Raw genomic sequence first — 19,144 nt, forward strand, 5'->3', positions numbered from 1 at the left:
GCTTGAGATTCTCTGTTTCCCTGTCCCTCTGCCCCTCTCCCTGCCCACACTCTCCCTCTCTTTCTCTCTTTCTCCCTCTCTCTCAAATAAATAAATAAATCTTTAAAGGCATTAGAAGTGAGTTCTAGAACAGATGGAAGAGAAACCAGAGATCACAAGAACTCAGACTGAGTACCAACAATAAATCAAACTGGACTAGCTTCCTTTCACAGGTGGAATTCCTTATCTATTAGATCCAGAAATGCTATAAACCTGTGTATCTGGATTTTATTAAGGTATATTATAAAGATCTCTCAAAATGTTCCATTGGATAATTGGGCAATTTAGGGAAACATGCCTTGAAATCATGGATTTGTAAGTGAACAAGTTTGATGGATTTGTGAGTGAACAAAAGTACACAAACAGGCTGATTAATGAATGTACATCATTGTTAGAGGGATACTTCATTGTGAAATACAGTATTATGTATAAAATTTTATTCTGATTATCACCTTTATCAGTGATTTGATATATGATAGATCATTGGGAATAATCACTTATTGAGTCTTAGCAGCAAAATGCTAAGTATCATTGACAAAAGATCACAATGCATTTGCTAATTTTTATCTGCACACACCTAGTGAAAGAAGTAAGAGAAAAATGAAACAAAAGCCAAGAAATATTTTCTGGGATTAAGTTTTTGCAGATGATTATATACTCATATGCTCCAAAAAAACTTTATAAACATTAAAATTTAGAAAAATTTGCTCTCAAGTAACTGAGTTCTATATTTTTCTCCAAAGTGCCTCGAAATTTCAATTCTGTATTGAGTAAAGCCACTGGAAGGTACGTGCATGCTGAAAACATTGCTAGTCTTGGCCAGCCCAGGCCCCCATGGGCTAGAGCTGTACGCTGGCTGTAAAAAGTACTGGGTTTAGTTTCCAGACAGCATGCACTTCTTAAGCAAGGAAATGCTAACAGACTCTTGTGGAATTACCATCCCAAGAGAACCTATCAAGTCAAACTTCTGCTCTTCCAGCCAGTTTGTAACAAAATTGATGGTTCTGTATACATTTTGTCTTTCACCTGGAATGCATAGTGGGTACTCCATGATATTTATTAAAGGTGGAAAAGCCAGTACAGCATGTTTTGGAAACTGAATACCTGGTGTTCTGACACACTTTCTGGATGATCCCCAAGTAAGTGAGTTCCTCACAAATGCTCAACTGTTCATTTAGTGTTTACTGGGAAAGATGTTTGCTCCTCTTTTTTTTTTTTTTTAATTGTTTGGTTAAGATATATTTTTTCTCTGGGGCTTGGAATGAAGCTGGAAGTTAAGGTTCTGCTGAAACACAGGTTGCAAAATACCTCTAAGTGACCTAAGCTACTATGCCAAACATGAATCACTGAAGTCCATGCTTTCAACACTTTAGCAGAGGTCTTTCAAATTCAGTGTTCTCCAATGAAATAGATATTCTATGCTTTTCTCCCAGGGCTTTTCTCAGCAACCTACTTTACAAACAATACAACAGAAAAATGGTAGCATTTAACAGGATAAATGCTGAAGATTACATTTCCTCTCTAAAGAACATATACTATGTGAAGGTTTTAATAATTAAACTATTTCATAACATTGTAATTTCTATTTAGAATTCTCTGATAACATAGATTTCTTGAGTTTTAATATAATTTAAGTCAAACCACATGATTGCTTTGGCATTGGTATGCGATTACTTTGCCTTGATTCTAGAGTTTTCCATGACTCTAGTAATCCTAACAATACATACCATTTATTGAGAAAACTGCCAAGCAGTTGTGCCAAATATATGCCATGTGGCATTTCCAGATTTTCTAGCATTCCTGTAAGATAGATATTCTATTACTGTTCCCATTTTCTGTATGAAGACATCGGCACTCAGAGTAATTAAGCAGCTCATGCAGTTTTACTAGCTATAAGTGGCGGAGGCAAGATTTGAACCCATGTTTGTCTGACTCCAGTTGGTCACCCTCCTTTGAATTGGATAAGCCAGTCCTGTATTCCTTTTCTTTCAGGCTTGCAAAGCTTTGTTACTGTTTAAGTGAGAATACGTATATAGCCTTACAAGGCTATGCTGCATATTTAAAAGACTAACACATTTTAGGTGAGAATAAGAATATTCCATTCAGAGGTGTTTAGTATACATGATTTTAAGGCTTCATTATATAAAAGTTAGGGTTAACCCATTTGTTTCTTCACAGCATAGATTATTTTCTTCGTCTAAAACCCCTCCATTGTTCTACCTATATTAGGTCCTGGGTCTTTAGGCTTACTTTTTAAATTTGATTCCTTGTTACCTTTCCTTCTTATTTATTCTAAATTACGTGTTATTTATTTATTATATTATTATATTCTTATTATTTATTTAATTTATGACCATCTTCCCTCCAACTTCACATTTTTCTTAGATAATGTGTGCAGGAAGAGTAGTGTGGGCCAAGAATGTCGTAAATGATGAGTCTACAAAACAACAACAACAAAACAACCCTCTACATTCCCGTTCCCATGTATTTGTCCTGTCCTCTTTATATTGGGTAGAAAGAACCGGGGCAGAGACGTTACTCTCGTTTTACCTGTATCATAACATAAAAGATTTAAGAAGTGCTAGAGTTGCAGTATTTTCTAATTTAAACCTGATGTAGAGGAAGGAAGTAATAAGACCAGATTTGTGTTTTAGGAAGCACACTTTGGACCATGTTTAGGGGGGAGTATTGTAATAGTTTAGGCAAGAGCTGATGAGATTTGAACAAAAATAGAGGGGATGGGGATAGAGAGAGATGATATCAGATGTGCAGGCCGGTAAGGAGATAATACCTATTGAACTAGAGGAAGGATTGGATGAGGAGCATGAGAAAAAGGGAAGTTTCTTGTCTCCCAAAATGAAGAGAAGTAGGTTTGGGAGGAAAGATGACACTCACAGATAGATTTCTTTTTAATCTATTTGCTTATATTTTGCCATTAGACTGTAAGAGCCAATAGGACACAAACTCAGTGTTTTGTTGTTGTTGCTGCTGCTGTTGTTGTTGTTTTAACATAATGCCTAACATTTCATAGGTAGTCCTTTGGTTATGTTGAGTTTTATGTCCTCATGGATCATATAATTAGAGGTGTAAAGAGCCTAAAAAATAACTAAAATGCTAATTGTGATTATCTTTGGTTGTTAGAATTATGCTAATCTTTATTTTATTATTTTACTCTGAATACTCCAAATTTTATCTTAATATTTTATTTTGAATATCCCAGAGTGCCCATATATTACCTTTATTTTAAGAAAAAGTTAAAGCTTATTATTTCAGAAAAGAATGAAGCTGGGCAGGCAAATAAAAATCATCAGGGCAGCCTATGTGGACAAATAATATATATCAAAGAAATGGCTAGGAATTTGAACAGAAATTTTATACTTATATGCCCATTGAAATTTTGATAGTGCCTACATCACCACACGATTGAGCATGAGTGTCATATCTTATTTTCAAGTTTCTTATACTCCTTTATTATTTATTAAAGGAAACAATGTTCTGGGCTAAATCACTCAGTCCTTTAGGCTACAAAAGCAAATTGCTGGTAAGACCCCTCAGCCATCAGCTCCCCTCTTACTGTTGCCCTCTTTTCCTTTTGTTTTGAATTTCTGAACAGTCTTTTATGTTAAGGCAAAAGAGGTCAATGTATCTGTCTGTAACATTTCCTATAGAAGGCAGACCATTTTACAACAAAATTAAATATGAGGAAAATTAAACAAATGCCACACATGTGAATTAGATATGCATAAAACAATTTTTGTTTTTGTTTTTCCAGCCCAGAGTGAAACTTTCAGTTAAGTTTCTCTGAAACAGGGCGCCTAGGTGGCTCAGTTGGTTACGCATCTGCCTTTGGCTCATGTCATGATCTCAGGGTCCTAGGATAGAGTCCCCACGTCACACTTTCTGCAGGGGTGGGGGGAGAGACTGCTTCTCCCTATCCCTCTGCCCCTCCCCCTCTCTGTCAAATAAATAAATAAAACCTTAAAAAAAATTTCTCTGAAACAGAGAGGGTGAGACCTAGCTTTATATAGGCCAATATGTTTGCTTTCCATGACAGCCTGAGAAAAGAAAAGAAAGAAAGGAAAAAAAAAGGCCCAAGAGAGTTCTTCCAAGAATCACCAGAAATGAATTAGAGTGGATAGTGCAGTGGAGGAGTGGAGGAACTGTACCCCAGATAGGGAAACAGAAACAAACAAAAGGTTTCACAAGGAAGAGAATGGGTAAAAACCTTAGACTTTCTCCTAGCATGGACGCATAAAATACTAAGTAGTCATTGTAGACAGTAGTGCAAGCAAAGTAGAAGGAGATGGAGAAGGCAAAAAAAAAAAAAAAAAAAAAAAACAAAGGCAGTCAAATGTCATTGTTTGTTTCCTGTCATTAGCTTGTGTCATTTTAAACTGACCAAGTGTATGACACTCCAGTTTTTACTACAGGTCTGGAAAACTTGTCTTCCTCTGCAGGACGTTTCTTGGAGGCAGACAAACATGTATTTAGTGAGATCTGACAGTGAGGCTAACGATATACCAAGGATATAGCATTAAAAGATAAAAGATATACATAATTTCTAATGTCTCAAGAAAAGAAGAGGAAACAAATTATTTGCAGGAGAAAGAACAAATCTCAAAACTATCCTCATATTTCAATATCAGAAAGAATTTCGAAGAAGTTCTCAAGTGCCTCCCTCAGGATTTTCCTGTGGGAATCTTCATTGGAAAGTCACTGGGAATGTCATAAATGCCAAATATGAAAGAACATGGCGTTAAGGTTTACAGAATGAGGGAAAGTCTTGACTCACTTTTGAAAACCCATGTCAAGGGAAATAGTAAAAAATGCTGCCACAAGGACCAGGCTCTGTACCGTTCACATATTATTTACAAGTGGAGGCGTTGCTAGCCAGGTCGTCATGCACAAGAGACATGGTGACGTTAGAGAAGTCAGCTGTGGACCAGGTTCTAGGCAGATTTGAGGTATTTATAGAAGAATATAAATGTAAGTGACAATCATGACTAGGAGAGACTAGTATAAACCATCAATCATGACTCTTTCATAATAGTAAAAACCAACAGAAGGTATATTTGCCCTTAGATACTCATCATAAATCTGGGTTTTAGGTGCACTAAAATTTGACATGTGCAAAATTTAAATGTTCCAGTTGCAGTCAACGGAGGCACACTATAATATAGAGAAAAAGTGTGTATATATATATATATATATATATATATATATATGTATGTATTTTTCTGCTTAGCAATGTTTATATTTATTCTAGAAGAAAAGAAGACATGGAAACAGTAATTTGGATAAGACAACATGTGAGAGGAATTGATAAATTCAGGAAAGGGAGAAAGTGGGCGGCATTAGAGGGCAAGCATGCATACATCAATATATTATGATGCCTGGAAGTTAGTGGTCCGAGTTGTAATTATATTAGCCTGGTAGACTCTTCAGCAATGATATACATGAACATGGGTATGGTATACCGAGAGTGGTAATGGTCTCAGTTCTTCACCCTTCCCTAGGTCTGTGCCCTTTGCCGTATGACTTTGCAGGTTTTTTCATCTGGAGGTGTAGTATATTTCCTTGCCTCTTAATTCAGAGTTGGGCAGTGTGGGCTCACTTTGGCTGGTAGGATTTAGAAGATATAACCAAGCAGAGACTTGAAAAGATGTTTGTGCATTTGTTTTTGCTTCTGCCCTGTACCACCACTATGACAGTAACACATCTGAGCTAACCTGAATGATAAGATCCATGTGGAGTAGAACTGAATCATGCCAGTCACCCTAGCTACAGCCATCCCAGATCAGCCATTAGCTAGTGAACCTTGCCCAGATCACAGAGATGCTGAGCCATAGACCCCAGATGTGTGAGCGATCAATGTTTACTGTTACGTGCTCTTGAGGATTTGTGATTGGTCATGACAGGACATTTTTGTGGCCTTAGAAAACCAATTCAGTGGGAAAGGTGGTTATATTTATAATATCCAAGATGACCAAATGATTTCTTATGTATAGACAGAGTGGATCATATACTTTTGGTTATTTGTCATTTTAATATTTGTATTGAATAGTGGGAAATGATAAAGTTTTCAAAGACTTATAAATACATCTTCCCTTGTAGAAATCACCTATTTTAGATATTCCATTCAATGCATTAGGAACCTAATGTTAACCAGATGGATCTTTATTTAGAAGGATGAATTACAGGGGCACCTGGGTGGCTCAGTTGGTTAAGCGACTGCCTTCAGCTCAGGTCATGATCCTGGAATCCTGGGATCGAATCCCGCATCGGGCTCCTTGCTCAGCAGGGAGTCTGCTTCTCCCTCTGACCCTCCTCCCTCTCATGCTCTCTATCATTCTCGCTCTCTCTCAATTAAAAAAAAAAATCTTAGAAGGATGAATTACAAAAAAAAAAAAAAAGAAAGAAATATAAAAGACCCTGTAGAAATTTTCAGTTTATGTATGGAAACAAAATTAAACATAATTTTTACCTGCATCTATTTTTAAAAGGTTTGAGTGGTTTATAATAGTTACCATTGTTGAGTATTTCCTGCGCCCAGTGTTCTAACACAGAAGTACTAATGTTATCTTTAATTTACAATGAGAGGGCATTAAGAGTACACTTATCTTGGTGATCACTGAGGATTATATGGAATTGTTGAATCACTATATTGTATACCTGAAACTAATATAACACTATGTTAACTACACTGGAGTTTAAATTAAAAAAAAATATGATGAGAAAACTGAGACCCAGAGAGATTAAGAAACTTGTTCAGTTTCACTTCGCTAGAAAGTGTGTGAGCTAGGATTTAGTAAGGCTTCAAACTCTACACTTTGAACCGCCACACTTCACTAGCATGAAAAAAAATAATTAAGTACTGGATTTGGCAATACACTTGTGGATTTATTTTTATTTTTAAAGCAGTATTTCAGTGGAAATGTATTTTAATCATTTGCAAGTGCCCAATACTTGTAATTATTTATTAGTTCAATAAAGTGAAAAGAAAGAAACGTGGAACTAGGCAGTTGGGCACCTGCTGCTGGTTCTATCATCTTTATTTTTAGATATTTTTAGATGTTTTTCTTCAAACAGATTAAGCAGTTTTGTTTTCATTTCCATCATAAACATAATTGGAGCAATAGCATTTGATTCATTTTAAAAAATAGAGCTTTGTATTTCTTACATTAAAAGACAGCATAATTACTGTATTATTATTTGTTGCACTATGACTTCAGAGTTGGTAGGGGATGACACATGTTCTTATCTGATCACATGCTTCTGCTGTATACTGTTCGAACGCTGGTCTATGATGGTACCTGCCATATAGATACCAAGATTCTTTGTACACAGTATTCATAGTCCTAGGCTGATAGATTACTGCTTTGCCATTTCTAGAAAGTAGCAGCACAGGACTAATGACACTATTTAGCTTGCAAAGGGATTAGGCTGAATGAAGACAGAGCACACTGCTTTTGTTTAGTTACCTTGACTGACTCTAGACACTTGGACATATAAAAAAAGAAAACTCAGATGAGCTAATGGTTACACCTTCACCTACTGTGGAGGGAACTTGCAATATGGACTGTGCTCAGCTTGTGTTGATCCTTACATTGCAGAGATCTAGAAGAAAAAAGTTAAAACATTTCACCTAGTTTTTAAGCAATAGCTGGAGAAAATGGGTGATACAGAAGATGAATGTTTACTTCTTCTTAAAACAGTTTTCCTAAATTTGCTCCTGTTATAAAATGATCCCGTAATGGAAAAAGCACAGATCTGAAGCAGAAGTTCTTTTTCTTTTAAGATTTTATTTATTTACTTGAGAGAGAGAGAGAGAGAATATGAGCTGGGGGAGGGGCAGAGGGAAAAGCAGGTTCCCTGCTGAGCGCAGAGCCTGACAAGACAAATCTGAGACTCCAGGATCATGACATGAGCTGAATGCAGCCACTCAACAGACTGAGCCACCCAGGCGTCCCTGAAGCAGAGATTCTAAACCTTTTTGTACTATGTCCCTTTCAGCAGACTAAGGAAACCTAGGGATACCTTCTCAGAAGAGTATTTTTAATTCATAAAATAAAATGCACATTACTACAAAGGAAACTAATTATAATGAGATGTAGTTATCAGAATATTTTAAATGTAATACTGCATTGTATGTGTTCCTTTATTAATACCTTGCATAATTAGATAATATATCAAAAATATATGAAAGTTAAAGTTAAATGTTATATTTTAAAGATGTGTAGGCTAGAATGAGAACATTAGGTATGGGGTGGTCTTTAATTCACCTCCTTCCAAGTATTGATCACCAACAATTTAGAGGTGTGAAATACTGGAAGATAACCAAGGTGTCTGGGTCGCCAGAGTGAGAACCCTCAAATTCATCATGGTGCCTGAACCAAAAAGTGCTCAGATAGTTCCTATGAGCATCTATAGGCAGAAGGGCTTCAATCACATGTAATCTAGCACTGATTATAAAGTAGTCAAATACGTAAGTGATAGATAAATGTATCTTTTATCACTCTAAGGTGATAAGAAATATCTGTTATTTCTATTGGTGACTCTTATGAACTATTTGTAACCCTCTCCTCCATTCAAATGTTGAAGCCCTAATCCCTAATATGATGGTATTTGGAGGTGGTAGGTAATTAAGTTTAGATGAGGTTATGAGGGAGGGGTCCCCATGTTGGGATTAGTGGCCTTATAAGAAAAGGAAGAGAGATCAGAGCTCTCTCTGTTCTCTTTCTCTGCCATGTGAGGACACAGAAAGAAGGCAACCAGCTGTAAGCCAGAAAATAGTCCTTATGATACTGAGTCTGCTAGCACCTTGATCTTGGACTTCCTGGCTGCCAGTACTGGGAGATATGAATGTCTATTGTTTAAGCCACCTGGTCTATAGTATTTTGTTATGGCAGCCCAAGCTGACTATGACAGTAACAGTCACAAGTATCATGAATACTACTGAGGTTTATTGCATATATTGAGAATGGAAAGAAATTCTTAGCTGGAAGTTACAAAAGAAAGATATAAATTGGTTTTCCTATTCAAGTTCATGGATCTCCTGAATTAGAGTCATACATCTAGTTTAAATAAGGGCTTTACCACTTATTCACTGTGAATAGTGAATATTCACTGTGTCAAGTCATTTTAACTTTCTGAGCTTGGCTTTTTCCATCTATAAAATGAAGGCCTGAATGTGTATTTTATAGTGTTGTTTCATGATCAAATGAGATAAGGAATATGGGAAAGCTTTGTAAACTATGAAGTAATAAACAAATGTTAGCTAATTTTATTATGTATTTAAACTTTTATCCTTAAGGAATTTTTGAATTTGGTTTGGCTTCAAGCCAAATTCAATAACATTTGAATCCAATTTGTTTTCTCACAAACTCAAATAGTTCTTCAGTCTCCCAATACCTTTTATTTAAGATATGAAGAGAAAGAGAAGAGAGAAAAAGAGCTGAGGGAAGCTAAATAAAAGAAAATAGAGCAGGAACTTGAGAGAAGAGAGTAACAGAAGCTCTTTTACTCTCTTCATTTTTTCTTAAATTGAGGTTAAACATACATGCAGTAGAGTGTATAGAATGCACGAATTTTAGGACTATACAGATGACTTTTTATTATGTACAGACCTGGATAACTCTACCGCAGTCAAACTATAGAACATTTCCATGCCTCAGAAATTTCCTTTCTGCTCTTCTCCAGGCATGAGCAGCCCTTATCCCTGAGATAACCACTGTTCTTACTTCAACAGCATAGATTAGCTATGCCTCTTCTTGAACTTCATATAATAAATCACATGGTATAGAGACCATTATGTCTAGCTTTTTTGCTTAATGTAATGTCTGTGAGATTTGCCCATGTTGTTGCATGTTATTAGTAGTTCGTTTTTACTGCTGTGGAGAGTCCCTTCACTTTTATCATTGGTTTCATCTTGCTCAGAATCCTACTAATTCAACTAATAATCTGTATCTCACTTTAGAGATGGTACAAATGTGATGACCAGAAAGTACCATTCTCAAAGACAGCTTATAATTCCCCTGTCTTCCCAATTCAAGAAAACTTCTCCTTTTCTTGTAGGTATCCTTTCTTTCTCTAGGTCTGGAATGCATGAAAATGTAAATAACCTATAGTATGAAATGCAATAATAAGAGCATTTTTGTGGTCTTTTCTGCCATCATCTTTGAGCAATTTCCCAGTAGACCAAATCAACATTCAGTCAATAATGACTATTGTTATAAGTTAAAGAAAAAAAATCCATATCTAACATTAACAATAGAAGAGCAGAAAAATCATCTGGGAATCTAATATGAACCTCTTTGGGAATTGGTGCATATAACCCTGGTTCCATCATATTAAAGATTGTTATGCTTATAGAAAAGCTGAGAGACTGGGGGATCTGTTTGCAATTACCAAATCAAAATGCAATTAACTAGTCACTGGGAACAAACAATAATGTATTTAAATGCCCTTTTGGAAATGTAGAATTGGTAACGGAGATCAGGTTCCCAAGGTTCGGATGTTTTCACTTATGAGCCTTCCTATGAAATATCCGTCTGAGGATCACTGCAATAGTTTGTCCTAGGAGAGAGAAAGATGGAAAATACAAAGCAAATGGCCCTTCTATCTGGGCACTGGGGCTTTTCTTATTCTCAGAACACATCAAAGGAAACTTTCCCTCCATTCTCTGAATCATTTTGTTCTGACCTCACTTATAATGTATAAATACATTTCAAACCAAGGATTGAATTTTGCTGGCACATGATCTTTTTTCCTTACAAAATTATTACAGGAAATGTCTCTGATATGGTTGAGACGTGTAATTCGGGTTGGAAAGAGAAAACTGTTGCTTATGAAAGTAAGGACATTTCATTTCTCTTTCAATAACAGCATAGCTGACAAGATAGAAATGTTCATTCCCCCCCTTCTCCTTTGCAAAAGCATTTCTCTAGTGTATGATTTCCTAAACATTGGATGTTTATTAGCTATTTGTTGTTTCTCCTAAAATCAGTCTTTAGTCAACTTTTGGCTATAGTTTTTAATGGAGAGCAAAATCATTGGAATATATCCATAGTAGTGGCTGTTATAAAAACAAAATAACAGGGCACCTGGATGGCTCAGTAGGTTAAGCAGCCAATTGTTGATTTTGTGGCTCAAGTCATGATCTCAGGATCCTGTTATCGAGCCCCCCAATGGGTTCCCTGCTCAGTGGGGAGTCTGCTTGAGCATTCTATCTCTCCCTCTCCTTCTGTCCCTCCCCCTGCTCGCTCGCTCTCTCTTTCTCTCTCTCTCAAATAAAATAAATAAAATCTTTTTAAAATAATGTTTTTTTATACTTCCAATACGTATGTTCATTACAAGGGACATTAACTCAGTAAAATTAATAGCCATTTTCTTTATATTTCTCCTGATACTGTACTGGTGGAGGTAGGAAAGGATAGTAGAATGGTTTAAAGTAGAATGAGAGGAGAGGCAGTGGGGAGCCTGGATAATCCATGAACTACTTCTCAGACTAAAGTTTGATTCACTAATGGCCCCTTAATGATAGTCTCGGAGAGGAATGAGCATAGGACCTGTGAAGGATTCCCATGAATTTGGTTGAGTTCTGAGGCTCATGCTCCACTCACTCGGGAGCAGTGGGCACTAGAGGTAGATCAGTTGACTTAAGGACTTATGGAAAGAAGTAGAAAAAAAATAATTATCTCTGAAGAGTACTTCCTTCAGCAAGTGCAAGCCTATAGGCTCCCCCCTCCCCCCGAGTGATTATGAACCTGGGGCAAGGGGGGTCCTATACCATTTGTCTAAATACTTAAACATATACATTAAGAAAAAATACCATTAAATAAGATGTCCTTGTCTCCTACCTTGACAAATGCCCCTTGATGATGAGCTGGAAGGCCAAGTTAGAACTCAGCACTCTTAGACTCCTCAGGGTTCCCAGTTAGAATGTGGCAGTGCAGGGAAAGCTGGTCTAGGCTCTGGTCTCCCCCTCACTACTCTCTGCAGCCTGTTCTACTTCTCTTTCAACCTCAGCTCCATCCAAATCTCAAGGCTTCTCCTGAGTTCACATGTGGACACCCTAACCCTCTGATCCAAACTCTATCCCCAGCCCCTGCAAATAGTCATCCCATGACCAAGCCCCCAGACCTAGAGGTTCATATACTTATGAGCTTAGAGGAGCTCCCAGGAATTCAAGCCTGCAGGAGGTCAGCTCAAGTCCTTCAAAAGGCATTTGGAGCCATTTGCACAATTAATTCCATGGTCCGTGTGTGTATTTACCAACTTTATACCCAGTTGGTCCAAATCAGGATCCAAGCAGACTATATATATATATATATATATATATATATATATATATATATATATATATAATTAGTCTAGAAATGAGGTTGGATCCCTGGATGGGCATGCCCCTTAGCCTTGGAGATACCTCACTCCACTAGGAGGGCATGACTGAAGGAGCCCAGAGTAGAGCCATTTACAGAAGGGTTTCTCTTGGTTGTGCTTAAGACAGTTCTGGAAGGCAGCTATGCTCACCACTATACCACCAACGCAAGACAGTTCTGAATAGCCACACTTGTTATATGTTAGGGATGTCCCCAAAGTCTGTCCTTTAATGTACCAAGGACTGTGCCAGATACTGCAGATACAGAGATGAGTATGTTACCACTCTTGAATGAATTACCCCCTTGTGAAAAGGCCACTGTAAAATGCAAGTATTAACACAGGTGGAGAGGGAAGTTCCTTTCTCAGGTACACTGCAGTGTGATTGTCACTCAGATGGGCTAATTGTCCCATTTAAAGGATAGTGCTGAAAGCCCAAACCTTGATTGGCACAGCCACTAATTGATGTTTGCTAAGACACATGCTCCAGTAAACAGCTCTCCATCTAGTGTCTGCTTCAGTCCTGGCCCACAGCTAGCTCCCCACACCCTTTCTGCTGACTGCAATCCTATCACAAACTCATAGGAGGGGATTCTCTCCTGACAGCCAGGGCCCAGACTAACCCATCCGGCATTTAGAAACTTCCGCACCTCCACCTGCTAGAGTCTTACTCATCCATGGGAGAGAGCATCTAGGTCCCTTAATTTTCCATCCCTCCAACCCCTTACTGGATTGTCTGATTAGCTAGACAAATCTGGAAGGTGAAACACTCCACAGGACTACTGGCCCTGGCCCTGGCCGCGGCCCTTCAGCATATTGAAGTCATAATAAAAAGATTGTGCTTGACTAAAAGAGACCTAATAACCAGATAGAATGAGTCTGCTTGGATCCTGATTTGGACCAACCAGGTATAAAGGTATTTTAGGGACAATTGGGTAAATTTGAATTTGGTCTTAGTATTAGATGAGATAAAAATTTATTGAAAGAAGGTGAGACTGGTGATTTGGGGGAAAAAAAGCAGACTGAAAAAGAATACCAACACTTGCAGAAATATCTGGAAAGATATGCCTAAGAATTTATAGTGGTGATCACTCGGTGATGACAATGTGAAGTTCTGACTTTTTTAAGTCAGAACATACTTCTATAATAAAAGTGTTATTTAAAAATAATTGGAAGGTGTAACATTATATTTCTATGTGTTCGGAAAATCACTACATAGCTCTCAGCCTATCCTCCCAGATGAGCTCAGGCCTGGTGAAGACCCCACAGCAAGTTGTGATATAAAAATCAATAGTTCCCAGAGGTATTTGCAGCCAGAACCACATTAATCTTTCACCCCCATAAGTTTATTGAATTAAAGTTTAGTGTTTTTCCTTCAGCTTCCACAGAAGGATGAAATAGAAATGTCTATTTGAAGACGGTTTTTTAAAACTATAATAGAAATCCTTTTCAATTATTTCATGTGGTATCTCTTAAGTAAACACCTAATTTATGAATTCTTTCTAAAGTTCAGGGCCTGGACAAAAAGAATCTCTCCTTTTACCACTTTTTCTGGACAGGAGAACTCTATAATCTATCAGATTTCTATATTATCTTGGTTGCTAGGGAACTCATATATAAATTTGGCATGTAATTGCATTAACTAACTAATTACCTAGGAGCTTAAAAGTGTAATCTCTTTTCTCTTTACATGTCATCATTATTTCATAAAAATCTATTTTAAAAACAATTCTAATTGCCCTTTTCTGCTCATATGATCATTTTTTACACCATTTAAAATTCATTCTGGAGGAAGAGAGAATATAAATCAGTAACAGGTCTGCCCTACAAATCTCTGTACAGCCTCCAGGCAATTTAACAAGTAGTAGACAATGTTTTAGGGTATCTACTCACCCTGCAACTCTGGTCACTTTCTCTGAGTAGTGAAGCCCACAGGGGTGGATCTCCCACATTTCAGCTCTAATTGCACAGTGGATCAGATGGATACACGACCAAATCCAAGTGTGAGAGTCTTTATTCTGGGCATTTCGAATTGATAAAGCAATTTTCTCTGGTCTTGACTGCTTATTTAGGACAACGTGAGGCATAAATAAGCCAACAATTAAAACAACCAGTGGGTAGTAGCCTCTTATTATCTTTGAAAAAGAAATACAACTTAAACGAACCATGTTGAATTATCTTATTTTGCTTTTTTCTAAAAGAGAGATATTGGAAATAAAGTATTCTAAATTCCAGGACCAAAAAGAGCCAAGTACAGTACTATAAATACTCTGCAGTGTTCAACGAAACAGTCTCAGTGAGATGCATGCGTTGGGCAGGAGAAATGTTGCCATTTTCATCACTTGGAGAGTGAGAACCAAAAGCACATTTCACTCCTGCATTCCCCACTTTCCTGGAGAGAAAGCAGGCTTCAGGAAGCTTTGTTTTTGAAGGCTACAAAATTAGATTTGTTGTCTAATCCAGATGCTTACCTACTTCATCACCTCCTCCAAGAATGAATACGGAAAGGACAAGTGTTCTTTTTAGCGATGACTATTCCACTGAAATCATTGTGAAGACAATAATTATATGTATAATAAAGTCCCTGCCATGGAAGTACATTTACTTTCCTGTATGTTATTAGCATTGTCAACAGCCTCTACCTTTGTAGTTTCATACAGCAGTTTTTGTTTTTGCTGGTGCGCCGTGTGGCATCTAATGTGCTGTTTCCCCACTTTTGGTTTGTTATGATCGCTGCAGTTGTTGCCCAGAAACTAAGAATTACACCAAATGCATGTTTTGCCTAATCAGTTCAGCCTCACTAAGTGGGTTGGAATAAGAATTCTCTCTTCCCCAAGCAGAACTAATAAAGTAAGCTTTCAATAAATGGGCACTAATTTTAATTGAGGAGAATTAATATCACCCAATTGTAGTGGCATGAGATAGCAACTTATTAAATACTTTCCTTCTCGTTTGGAAGAGTCAGTGAGTGTTTCAGATGAGACAGCTTCTGTTACTCTTCCGACTGGGATGCCCTGCATGGGGCAGTGGGGAGTGGCTGCAATTGGTTCTCCCCGCACCAGATGGAGGACCTACCTTGAATTCATGACATTCCCACCCTGCCCCCATCTCCCAACCAGAGACTTAAATTCTCAACACAGATTTCCAGTCCCTTCGTTTTCTGATTTTCACGTCTGTTAAAAAAAAAAAAAATGTGATGTATTCTCAAAACAGAAACAGATGTGAAATCTAATTTCTTATTGGAAGTGACAAAACATGTAAAGATTTGGCAAGACATGTATTTCACATACTTCGAGATTTCAAAAATAGTCATCAAACAAATAAAAGAAGAGCTAGATGGCAGGGTGGTCTTTCTCTGGTTTCTGTCTTCCTTTTTCTAAGATTCTCACGGTAGTCTATTGTCAATAAGATATAGAAAAATATAGGCATATCATATATGATAGAAAATGTATAGGTCTATATTATCAAAATAGTGATTTAACAGAGAAAAACAGTAAATGTTCTGCTTTTAAAGATATTGTAATTTCTACATTTTAACCTGACTGTAGATTTTCATCAAATCACCTTTGATCAAATGAGCTTTTTCTATCAAAAAAGAGAAAAAGCTGAGAAATGAATAATTTGACTCACTAAATTCTAAAGGTAGTTGCTATACAGAGCGAAGACGTAGATACACCTTTTAAGAAAGATGTGGGGAGGCATATACTGATAAGTATGTGTGATTGTGCTAAGTCAATTTGCATTTATATAGCACCATTTTTCAGGTGAGACAATTGGTAATATATTTGCTACAGTGCAGTGCTATGATGTAAAATCCATACTAAAGAGAAATGATGTGGCTTTTTTCTTTTTTTTTTAACAAATGCATTTGTGTCCAGTGAACATTTATCTGATGGCTACCATGTACCAAACACTGGGCTAGGTGGGGACTTCTTACTGTCATTTATATTTTATAAGAACCCTGTTTGCCATCATTGCCTCCATTTTTGATAATTAGGAAACTGAAGGTCCAGGAGGATAAAATGACTCAAAGTCACATATATGGTAAATTGCAGAACCAGGTTTGAAATGCAGACCTGTTTGGATCTAAAGTTGTTTTCATTTTACCCCAGTTAAATCAAGGGAAAGTTCTACACATTTTCAGAAGTCTTTGTATTTGAATGGTGCTTAAAGTTACAAATTAATTTTGCAAGGCTTTTTTTAAAAGCGTTAAAACAACTTTTCAGGACATCATGGTAGAGATGAGGAATGATTCACAAAGTTGCAGGGACATGCCAAAGTTTGTGTCTGGTTTGTGACAGAACAAAAGCTCAGCAGCTTTAGGGGATTTGGATTAGTGCCTGAAACTCCACTCTAGTCAAGCTCAACCAAAAAGACGTGATTGCATGTGTTGCATGAAATATCTGTTCTCCTTTGGAGAGTGGTCTGCCAGCTTTGCCTTGAGGAACCTGAGGGCTTCTCTGGAGAGCCTCAGGTAGGAGTTTGGGAGGGAAGGAAGCAGCAGCTGGAGAACAGAGAACTGGGGAGGAATCTACACATGGGGCTTTAAGCTAGGTCTTGCCTTTAACCAGCGCAGTCCTATTTTAATCTGCTTTATGTATTTATCTCCCTCATAAGATTTTGCCTGAAGAAAAGGGTTCTGAGGCTTTAAAGTGTTTGAAAACTGCATTGAATTGTTTTGAAGTTTTTGTACTTTTTGTATTTAAGTATCTGAGGAACAGGATTAAAACCAGTGATTAAGAAACAGACATTAAAGAAAAGTGGGTAATTGGTAATATATTATTACCAATTATTAATATATTATATTAAGAGAGTCCATAAGGTCATGCACTATTTTATAGGTGTGTCACAGTCAAGATACGTTTACCAGCAGACAGAAAATTCACCAACTGTTCCTATGTTGAGGCTTCTAACATCAAACCTAATAGATGTTCATAACAGGAGCTTGTTAGTACATCCTAACAGCCGTCTGTGCAGCCTGACGAAGTGAGCATAATGCTGGTGGTTAGACTTCCAATTTTTAGGATGACTTGTAGGTCTTAAAACAAAAGAAAGATGTGCTAAGATTTCTTATGGACGAAGACAAACAGATCTCACTGTAGGCATTCTATCCCAAGTTCTGAATCACTTGGGTATACACACACACACACACACACACACACACACACACACACACGTTTTCTTCTTATGTCACTTCTGAGTCTGTGCTCTAAAGGATTTTGTGCACACCCTCAGTATCGCCCCTACTACACCGTTTCTCATAAGAATCAATCTTACTCATTACTGCAATCCCTGGAGTTAGTACTGTGCATGACATACAGATGCTCAATAACAATGTGTTGTATATTAAATGACTATATTAGAAAAAAAGAAACAAGCATATCAATTCTCATTTTATGCTTGTTAATGCAAAGAGAGATAAGGGTTTCTTTTCAGGTCTTGAAAAACAGAATGCTGCCTTATAACTTGACTATCATTCATAGTTATTCTAATTTCAGAAGCATTTACAGTTAGGAATATAGGTCATGGAATTAGAAAAATACCAAGTCCTGTTTTTGTTTTTGTTTTGCAAGATCTTTTGCATTAGCGTATTCTGGTTTCAGAAAACTAGTGGTAGAAGAAATGTATATAATCTGCATCTTATCTTCCAAAGTCAGTTTGCCTTACTTATTCCTTTTTATAACAAGGGTGTTGACTATTGAAGCTTTGAGGGAAGAAGAGTATTGGAAGAACTTCCAAGCTTCCGTAATATCAGTATCCTATTATACATTAGGTTTTCTGTCATCTTTCTTTCACTTTTTCTCAGTTTTAATTGGAGTGAAGTAAAATGCTGTGGTATCTGTCTTGTGTGACTCAGAGAGTTTCCCCATTGACAATTGGGCTAACCTTAGGGATGGGACCTTATTCCAGAGAAGAGCTTTCCCTCCAGGGCACCCAGTGAAGCTGGGTGAGTCCACCAAGAGCAAGAGCTCTGGGACATGATCCTGAACGTTCCAAGATTCTTACTACTGAGAGGTGTCTCTTAGGTCTACAGGGACTGTTACGACCATTGCTCCTTCCTATACCAGCTGCCCTTGGTATCTGAAGCCAAGGTGCAGGAGGACATAAATACATCTACCTCCAGAGTTAGTTCAGTGGAAAGATGAGAGACACTGTCTACATACTTTATCATCCACTCGTAATTTTTTAATTAAAGTGTTTTAATTCCTTTCTCTCTTCAGCTGTTAATGCTGAGATCCATATTTAGTTTTATAAGCTTCTCCCCCCGCCCTTTTTTTTGGCTCATGAATTTTTTTTCTGTTTGTCATGGAAATGTAAGAGTGGAATATTAATACATTTCAGTTTAGTTCTGTAATGTCAGGAATTTTTCAAAAAAATTATAAAAGATGGACTGGAAAAAACAAAAGGTATTTCTACCTCTCTGTGCCTTAACTAACCTTTCTTCTTTCTTTCTTTCTAATGTAGGAGTTCCATTTCCCTTCTTTATCAAATGCATGTGTGTATGTGTGTGTGTGTGTGTGTGTGTGAGAGAGAGAGAGAGAGAGAGAGAGAGAGAGAGGTGTGGGGGTGAAGGGAGGGAGAGAGAGAAAGAGAGAGAGAGAAGTAATGAATTTAGAATTGAGGGTGGCTATTAATATTTCGAGTTGCATAAACTTGGCCCTGTAAATTTCTGGTAGTTCAGAGTTCACCTTCCACACGTCCTTGGGAATGCGTCTGTTCTTTCACC

This window comes from Zalophus californianus, chromosome 5 (genome assembly GCF_009762305.2).
Source record: "Zalophus californianus isolate mZalCal1 chromosome 5, mZalCal1.pri.v2, whole genome shotgun sequence".
NCBI lineage: Eukaryota > Metazoa > Chordata > Mammalia > Carnivora > Otariidae > Zalophus > Zalophus californianus.